This window comes from Takifugu flavidus, chromosome 20, assembly GCF_003711565.1.
Source record: "Takifugu flavidus isolate HTHZ2018 chromosome 20, ASM371156v2, whole genome shotgun sequence".
NCBI lineage: Eukaryota > Metazoa > Chordata > Actinopteri > Tetraodontiformes > Tetraodontidae > Takifugu > Takifugu flavidus.
Genome location: NC_079539.1, coordinates 10,539,900 through 10,549,466, shown reverse-complemented (window position 1 = coordinate 10,549,466; position 9,567 = coordinate 10,539,900). Strand labels below are relative to the sequence as shown.

Sequence of the window (9,567 nt, the reverse complement as noted above, 5' to 3'; positions counted from 1 at the left end):
CCCCTTTCCTTAACTTTATCCAAGAGAATTATTTTAAATTGAGGCCATCTTTTTTTCTCATACAGTTTTTATTATAAGCTCCCTTGCATTCATAAGGTTTTTGTTTTTTTACACTTAATGCGGTTGCATTTGTTCTGTACAAACAACTAACAGTGGTGCACAAAATGTGTGTAGAATGTGTAAAAATGTGACACTTACAGGGAAATGGATGTAGCGTTATTGTCCCATTATCAAACTTCAATCCTATCATGCTTTGATGATTTGACTATGAGCTTTCATTGCTTTGATAAGCTTTGATGCCCTTATAAGGACATATTTAATGGTTAAGTAAAGGAAAATATCAGGTGTTTAAGTGGACAGCTGCCACAGTTGGTATTAAAGTATTAGTAGCACATTTCTACAAAACAATGTCAAGAAAAACAAAGTCTTTCAAGAATTTGCTTTGTCCAAACATCAAGGCACAAATCGGAGAACCTGCGATAACAAAAGTCCAGCTAGAGAAAGAAGAGGAATGTAACAAAGCTGAATTTCATTCTCAGTCGAACGTTCCTGATTTGAGTGATAAAATGCTAAAAACAGGGCAACAACTTAGATGTACCGCCAAGCAGAATTGTCAGCAGAAGAGGACGGTGCTGTCAAAAGTGACGAGCCTCGTGGAGATGAGCTCGGACGAGAGTGAGGCTGCTGACGTGGGGGTGGGGAATGCGAGGTTATACCAAGAAATCCGGGACCTCAGATTTGAGATTGAAGCCATGGAGAAATCCTTTTCTACAATGAGCGTGATTAATGAAGCAAAATGCGCCACTTTGCAGGAGGAAGTTGAAAAACTCAAAGGAGAGAACGCTGCTCTCCAAACAAGTCTGAGGGACTTGGAGACGAAGAGCTCGCAGCAACTGGAGGCCTTGACTGCTACTGTTGAGGAGAATGGGGAAATCATCAAAAACCAAAACGAGGAGATCAGCAGTTTGATGGACGAGAGAGAAAGTTGGCGTTATCAAGTTGAAGAAAGTCAAAACAGTGTCAATCAAGACAAGAAACTCATGAAAAAACTGAAAATGGAGCATTGCAGGGAGGTGGAAATTCTCAAACAGAACATTAACGAGCTGAACAAGGTCAAGTCCCAAAACTTACTCCAGAAGGAACAACTGGAAAATTCCAAAATACTCGACAAGTCTTACAAGACGCAGTTTAAGCAAATGAATATGCAATATCAGCAACAACAGATCTTCATCAGGAGATTTGAGGAGGATCTGCAATCATGCGTCCCACTAATAACCAAATCCAAAGAGCTAAGGCAGAAATTCATTGACCTTAAAAGTCGTTACCTTGATGACGGTAAGGGAGTGCTTTGTAGCGAGACGCCGGAACAAGAATATGAAGCTAAAATCAGCTTCCTGGAGAAAAAGCTGGAGTCTTTGACACGAACAAGGCAGAATGATGCAAAAATCAGGCGGCGAATGCAGCATAAATTGCCTGAAATTCTTTCCAAATTTGACAAGAAAGAGAGCCACTACACTCTGCTACTGAGCAAGGAGAAGAAGAAGTCCAACGCATTTGAAAAAGAATTGAATGAACATAGAGAAATGGTCGTGCAGCTCCAAAATGCTAATTTGATGTTGTCGGCCGTGAGATGCGGCGCTCAGAGTGCCCCGGGCAACTTGACCTCCGCGCTCCCTCTAGGTGAAACTGAAACTGAAAGGCGCGTTCAGGAGCGTGCAGCAGCATCTTGTTAGGAGTCCCAAGTGTTTTCCCTCTCCCCCTCCCCATCTGTGGCTTGTCTGTTTCCCTTGTCTGTCTATTCTCAGGCTGGGCGGAGCGGCTTCCAGACTCTCCCCCGTTGGACGATCGAAACACACCTGAGACTGATCTCCAGTCAATCAAGTAAAAGCTGCAAATGGTGGAGCTACGAGCTAATTACTCACAATGATACCTCTCTTTGTGTGGCTCCGTTATATGGAAGGGCTGCTTTACAATATGGGATCCGGACATCTGTTTAATAAGGTCAATTAAATGCATTTTTACAAAAATACTGAGCATGAAAACATCCCCTTTTTTCTGTTCTCACATTGACCTCATTATTTCCACTCATTGAAATTATCTGAGATATTTTATTTACTTTCCTTTTTTTAAAAAGCCTAAAAAATAGTGTCTGCCATATATTTAAAGATATTTGAATAAAACAAGTGGAATTAAGGTCTGTTTAGCTACAGTTAATATAAACTATATTTTATAGTTTGCCGGTTTTAGTGCTTATCTGGTTTAAAATTCACGTACAAAGTTCAACATGAGTGCAGAAAATCACAGGCCTCCAAGTAATCTGCCTTGTCAGAAAATTAATCAGAATAGAACGGACAAAAACAAAAAAGGCATGGAGAAAAATGAGGGTTTTGAATGTCTGAGATTATCGGAAAATGAAATCAGATGGGGCCGTCTGATTATAACTAACGAGAAGCAACACTTTCAGCAGCTGAAGCAAGTGTTGGATAAGTTGGTGAACAAGGCTCAGGAAATAAGCCCATCCCAGGAAAAGCTAGAATGCCAGAGGAGCCTAGCGTTGGCCGTTGAAACGTTACAGCAAGAGAGAGATCAGCTGCAGTTTCAAGTCAAAGCTACGAATTGTGCTTTCAGGAAATAAGCATAGAAAAGGAAATGCAACTCAACTGTGCAAAATAACTTTGGGAGACTTGAAGAGATGGAAAATTTGCAAGTGAAGCTGGAGGACTTGGAGCTCCAGCTCTGAAACAATGCCACAACACCGACACCAGGTGGGGTCTCAGGCTCAGGTTCTCCCCAATAAATGTCCACCCACACCCCCTGTTCTGGAGAGGGTGTCGGACTCATCAGCATTTGTCCTGTCAAACCTCGGTGTGGAATTCCATTAGGAAATTGCACCACAAGACCTTTCTCTCTGCACAGAATAGCTGCTCCTGTCCTAAAAAAGAGATCTTGCTCCAACAGGTTGATAGGGCAATGTGGTGAAATCAAAAAAAGAGTGCAACACAGTCTGTCCGGCAAAACGAGTCACTAATGGCACAGAAAACGGCACTCTCTCCGGTCTCACTGAGAACCCCACAAGCTCAATGGTGTCGGATGAGATCAGCTCCAGTGATAAATCCCATGAGATACTGGAATAGCGGGTTCCTGAGTCAACCAAGAAAGAATTTCCTCTTCCCTGCACTGTCATGTGGACGAGGGGATCTGCCAGTGCCTCATCTGCAGGGGCCCCTGGGCCCCATCACTGCAACTCATCGTAGGGCCAGTTTCCCATTGGGAATTGGCAATTCTCATTGCTTCCCAGCTCAGTGCCTGTATATTGCCATTTACCCCGGTGGATGAGAGGGTAGCCTCCCTTTGCCTTTGGGTGGGGGGACGGATCCTGACTGTTGTTTGTGCCTATGACCCAAACAGCAGTTCAGCATATCCACCCTTTTAGGAGTCCTTAGAGGGAGTGCTGGAGAGTAAGGATGGGCGATACCACACTTTTGGGATTCGATACCGATACTTTTTCTTGTATTTTCTTCGATACCGATACCAATACCGTTAATTTCTTACTGGCAATCTTTGTCAGTCAAAATATTATTACATTTAAGACAAATCACAAGACAAATACAGTGTTACGATACATGGTGGTAGCGGACCTGAACGCAGGCCAGGACACAGTGGTGGGGAGGTCAAAGGCTTTATTTACAGGGAAGGGGAGCACACATTAACAGAAACAGTCCTCCTGGACCGCAGGGGGATCGGGAGGCAGCGTCCGCCCGTCCCAGGTCCATCGGCAAGTCCCCAAACCAGACGCAGTCCCCTTGGACTGCCGGGAACTCGGAACACCGGTGAGTCCTCAACACGCTGCAGTCCTCCTGGACCAGCGAGGACTCGGGAGTCCGGCGCAACACGCTCGCCTCACGAACGTGCCCCGAGACACTGAGGGCAGAGGCAGTCCTCCTAGACTGCAAGGGGAGCAGGAGCGGTCCTCCAGGAGAGACGGAACAGGAACAGGAGCAGCCCTCCAGGAAAACCGGGAGCACGGGAATCAACACCAAGGAACCCAAACAAGCTCCCACACTAGACCAACAAACACACTCCCTACACGAACAGACACCCCGGCACTGACAGGCAGGCACAACCTGCTTAAATAGGCAGCAAGATGTAAATTGCCTACAGGTGCGCCCGCCTGCAGCGCCAGCTGCACCCAATTGTGCTCAACACCACACCCTGCTGGCCAAAGACAGACACAAACCAGAAATCCCAACATACAGACCATTTATATACAATTTATTATGGTCAATTGATTACTAGGATTTTCTTAACCTTTAAACCTGCATAAGACAGTTGTTCCATGAGAAAATTAACTAGAACAATGTCTGACACCATCACACCTTTAGTGCACTTGAGGTATGTCATCACACTTTACTGAAGTCTCAGATTGCTGTTCAGAAAAAGTATCATATTCACATTTTCTGCTTTAAGACGATTGCGTCTCTGGCTGATTATTTCCTCTGGCTCTGCCTTTTGCTGACTGTGTCGGCTCGGCGGGCTAAGTTGCACGTTGATGCTCATTCGCTATCTCCTGTCATGTGACACGGGCCAGCTCAATACGCCGCCAGGTATAGGGGTGTCCCGGCACATATTAATTTAAGTAACTAATCTAAAACGGCGGAAAGTGATGCATACACCCCCAATTTTTTTTTTAGTTAGTATCAATATTTATAAAAGAAAATCGATACCAAATGAGTAGCGTGTGAGTATGGATATATCGATACCACGGGATCGATCCGCCCATCCTTACTGGAGAGTGCTCCTTCTGGGGGCTCCCTCGTCCTCCTGGGTGACTTCAATGCTCATGTTGACAGCGACAGTGTGACCTGATTTGTGAAATATCACGGATTGCATTATTATGTTATTTCTATTATAATAAAAGTAGAAGAGAGTAGTTTCATAGGTAATAATAGAAGGATTAAAAGTGGGAAAGTGGAGTGTGGGAATGGGTCTGTGTGTGAGCATGTTTAGTAAGAAGGAAGACAAAACAAGAATGTGTAATATCTGCTTAGGTTAGGCTAGTCAGGCCTGGACGCCTCTGAGTATGCTGAGAACCGCTCCAAGGTAGTCAAAGAAGCCTCGGCATCCACATGGCCTTGGACATGTGTGATATGGTACCGTGAAAAATGCGTAGTCAAAACATGAGCAATGTGACTCAGCATGAATTCGCCCCCGCCTGTGTGAGTATTGTAGCTGATGCAATCAATGTAACTAAGATACGCCTCCTGCTGTGTAACCACGCCTGTATTTCAATAAAAAGAGACAACGCTGGGTGAGAGTGAGAGTCCCCGGGTCAGCGTGGAAGAGTACGTGGCGGCTTCCCCTTGCAAGGGTAAAAGGTACTTCGAAGTCTGGTCTCAGCTTGTGGTGAACTTTGTTGGTGCACCTGCCGGAGTACACTTCTGAGGACTCGAGAAAGGATTCGACGAAACCTGGAGCAGTGTGATTGGGAAGAACGCCCCCCCTGATCTGAACCCAAGTGTTGTTTTGTTATTGGACTTCTGTGTTTGTCTCAGATTGTCCATAACAAACACCTTGTTCAGGCATAAAGGCGTCCACATGTGCACTTGGCACCAGGACGCCTTAGGCCGCAGATCGATGATCGACTTTGTGGTCGTGTCATCAGATTTGCAGCCGTATTTTCTGGACACCCGGGTGAAGAGAGAGACAGAGCTGTCAACTGATCACCACCTGGTGGTGAGTTGGCTCCAATGGTGGGGAAAGATGCCAGACGGACCGGCAGACCCAAACATATTGTGAGGGTCTGCTGGGAACGCCTGGCAGAGTCTACTGTCAGAAGGAGCTTCAACTCACACCTCCAGGAGAGCTTTGACCATGTCCCGGGGGAGGTGGGGGACATTGAGTCCGAGTGGACCATGTTCCGTGCCTCCATTGTTGAGGTGGCTGACAGGTGGCCGCAAGGTGGTTGGTGCCTGTCGTGGCGGCAATGCCCGAACCTGCTGGTGGACACCAGCGGTGAGGGATGATGTCAGGCTGAAGAAGGAGTTGTATTGGGCCTTACTGGCCTGTGGGACTCCTGAGGCAGCAGATAGGTATCGGCAGGCCAAGCGGAGTGCAGCTACGGCGGTTCCGAGGCAAAGACCCGGGCATGGGAAGAGTTTGGTGAGGCCATGGGGAACGACTTCCGGACGGCTTCGAAAAGGTTCTGGACCACCATCCAGCGTCTGAGGAAGGGGAAGCAGTGCAGGGGGGAAGCTGTCAATACTGTGTATAGTGGCGACGGTGTGCTGCTGACCTCAACTCGGGATGTTGTGGATCGGTGGAAGGAATACTTCGAGGACCTCCTTAATCCCACCAACGCGCCTTCCAGTGAGGAAGTAGGGCCTGGGGACACGGGGACGGGCACTCGTATCTCCGGGGCTGAAGTTGCCGAGGTAGTCAAAAACTCCTCAGTGGCAAGTCCCCGGGGGTGGATGAGATCCGCCCGGAGTTCCTTAAGACTCTGGATGTTGTAGGGCTGTCATGGTTGACTCGACTCTGCAACATCGCGTGGACATCGGGGGCGGTGCCGCTGGATTGGCAGACTGGGGTGGTAGTCCATTTTTAAGAAGGGGGACCGGAGGGTGTGTTCCAACTATGGGGGGATCACACTCCTCAGCCTCCCTGGTAAGGTGTATTCAGGGGTACTGGAGAGGAAGGTCCACCGGATAGTCGAACCTCGGATTCAGGTGGAGCAATGTGGTTTTCGTCCTGGCCGTGGAACGGTGGACCAGCTCTACACCCTCAGCAGGGTCTTCGAGGGTGCATGGGAGTTTGCCCAACCAGTCCACATGTGTTTTAAGGACTTGGAGAAGGCATTCGACCGTGTCCCTCGGGAGGTCCTGTGGGGGTCCTCCGAGAGTACGGGTGTCGGGACCCCTGATACGGGCCGTCCGCTTCCTGCACGATCACAGTTTGGTCCGCTTTGCTGGCAGTAAGTCAAACTCATTTCCGGTGAGGGTTGGTGTGCCCTTTGTCACCGATTCTGTTCATAACTTTTATGGACAGAATTTCTAGTTGCAGTCATGGTGTTGAGCGGGTCCGGTTTGGTGACCTCAGGATCGGGTCTCTGCTCTTTGCAGATGATGTGGTCCTGTTGGCGTCATCGGCCCGTGACCTCCAACGATCACTGGATTGGTTCGCCGCCGCGCGTGAAGCGGCTGGGATGAAAATCAGCACCTCCAAACGGAAAACGGTGGAGTGCCTTCTTCGGGTCAAGGAGCAGATCCTGCCCCAAGTGGAGGAGTTCAAGTACCTCGGGGTCTTGTTCACGAGTGAGGGAAGAATGGAGCAGGAGATCGACAGGTTGACCGGTGTGGCGTAGGCAGTAATGCGGACTCTGCACCGGTCTGTAGTGGTGAAGAGAGAGCTGAGCCTCTTTTTTACTGGTCAATCTTCGTTCCTATCCTAAGATCACGGGTACAAATGGCCCGAAATGAGGTAGCCCTGTAGGGTGGCTGGGCTCTACCTTAGAGATAGGGTGAGAAGCTCTGCCATCCGGGAGGAGCTCGGAGTAGAGCCGCTGCTCCTCCGCATTGAGAGGAGCCAGATGGGGTGGCTTGGGCATCTAGTTAGGATGCCCCCTGGACGCCTCCCTGGTAAGGTGTTCAGGGCGTGTCCCTCCGGTAGGAGGCCCCTGGGAAGACCCAGGACACGTTGGAGAGACTATGCCTCTTGACTGGTCTGGGAACGCCTGGAGATCCCCCCGGACGAGCTGGAAGAAGTAGCTGGGGAGAGGGAAGTCTGGGCCTCTCTGCTTAGGCTGCTGCCCCCGCGACCTGACCCCGGATAAGCGGTAGAGGATGAATGGATGGATGTGTTGATGTGATGAGACAGATGTCTCTCCCAGACATCAGATGTGCTGCCTGGAAGGTCAGGATTTCCTTCCATGGCTACTTTCAGTGATTGTGGAAGTCCTAAAATTATTGCCTGACAGAACAAAGTGGTGTGTAGATTATCTAAGCCGGGATGGCACCCTGTGGCAAACATCCATTCCTCTTTACACCTCGTAAGGAACCCATGTGCCGACTCACTTTCCTCCTACTTAAATCTTAAGTTCTGCATTGCTCCTGGAGATACTGGAAATATCTGTCTCATAGCTTCACCAACCGTGGTTGTACAAGGCCCAAACCGTGCAGTGTTAGGTCTATATTTAATGCCTGCTGCTACTTCAACTTTATCCAAATTCCAGAGAGACACTTGTCTCCCTAAAATTCCTCAAAAGTCTCCCATCGCCAGCTGCATGCTCTGTGTTAAACTAAAAAGGCTAGACATCCACTAACTGTCTCCTTCTGTGGGTGTGGGCATCTTATCCACCAAACAATTAATGTCTGTAATAGCAAATGAAACATATACTGGTTCCTGTCCTCCTCTTTTCTGTATCAGAGGGCCTGGAACTGTGGCATTCCTGAAAGGTGCTGATGAGAAAGGAATCTTCGTAGACACCGACTTGGTTTGAAGAGATGTTTATTGGAGAGAACAGTCAGGTATCAGTCGGACGCTGCAGCTTGCCCGAAGGAGGTTTCGTGGTCCTGATGGTGAAGATCTCCTAAGTGCTTAGTTTGGTAGCCCCTTATATATGGTCAAGTAAACACATTCTTTTCTGATGACCTCATAACACAATATAGCAAACCAAATGGTATAGAGTCCCGTCTTTTACCCGAGAACCCAAGAGCCTGTGGACCCTTGGACTCCTTCACGGCAATTCCCCATTGGGGAAAAACAAGACATTCAATCACGAGCACAGAAAAACACAGGTGACAGGACACATATGGAACATATTTGAGATGGTGCCAAAGTGTCTGAAAAACAAGTTAAGATCTTACAGAGGTAAAAGCCTGCTGAGAATCGATACACAGGGTTCAGATACTACACAGGCACCTCAGAGACCGGAGGTGGTGCTGTGGCAACTTAAGTTCTCATCGACTAACTTTTGGTTTTGACCCACCACTAGGTTCTGATCTGGGAGATCTTTGCTTTTTACTTTTGCTTTTTACCTCTTCTGAATGATTTAATAATAATAATAATAATAGATTTTATTTCAAAGCGCCTTTCAAGACACCCAAGGACACTTTACAGTACATCTATGCAACAGTTAAACACTATTTACAATTTAAAATCATAGGTCAGCTTCACAGTTAAGATTACAATAACAGTTGCAATAGCACCAATTACAACAAAAAAAAAAGAAAATAGTAGGTGAAACATACATACATACATAAGATCAACAAAGCAACATATAATCATAAACCTAAACAAAGAAAACAATTAAGGGTGGTGCAGTGAGTAAGCCAGACGAAAAAGGTGTGTTTTGAGGTTTGATTTAAATACGGGGAGAGAGTCGATATTTCGAATGTCTGGTGGTAAGGAGTTCCAAAGGTGAGGAGCAGAGCGACTGAAAGCTCTGGCCCCCATGGTCCTGAGGTAGACAGGGGGCACAGTGAGGTTGAGGGAGGAGGAGGATCTGAGGGGGCGTGTTGGAATGGCAATGTGGAGGAGGTCAGACAGGTAAGGAGGGGCAAGTTTATGGAT

At 47.7% G+C, this 9,567-nt stretch overlaps 1 long non-coding RNA gene across 1 annotated transcript; it reads right to left on the bottom strand.

Moving 5' to 3' along the window:
* Positions 1-4,255: 4,255 nt before the first annotated feature.
* On the bottom strand, positions 4,256-4,588 carry LOC130517330 (uncharacterized). The gene is made up of 2 exons (XR_008947697.1): positions 4,453-4,588; positions 4,256-4,386 (listed from the first exon to the last, which is right to left on the bottom strand). It is a non-coding gene; the product is annotated as an uncharacterized LOC130517330 (long non-coding RNA).
* Between the last annotated feature and the right edge of the window lie 4,979 nt (positions 4,589-9,567).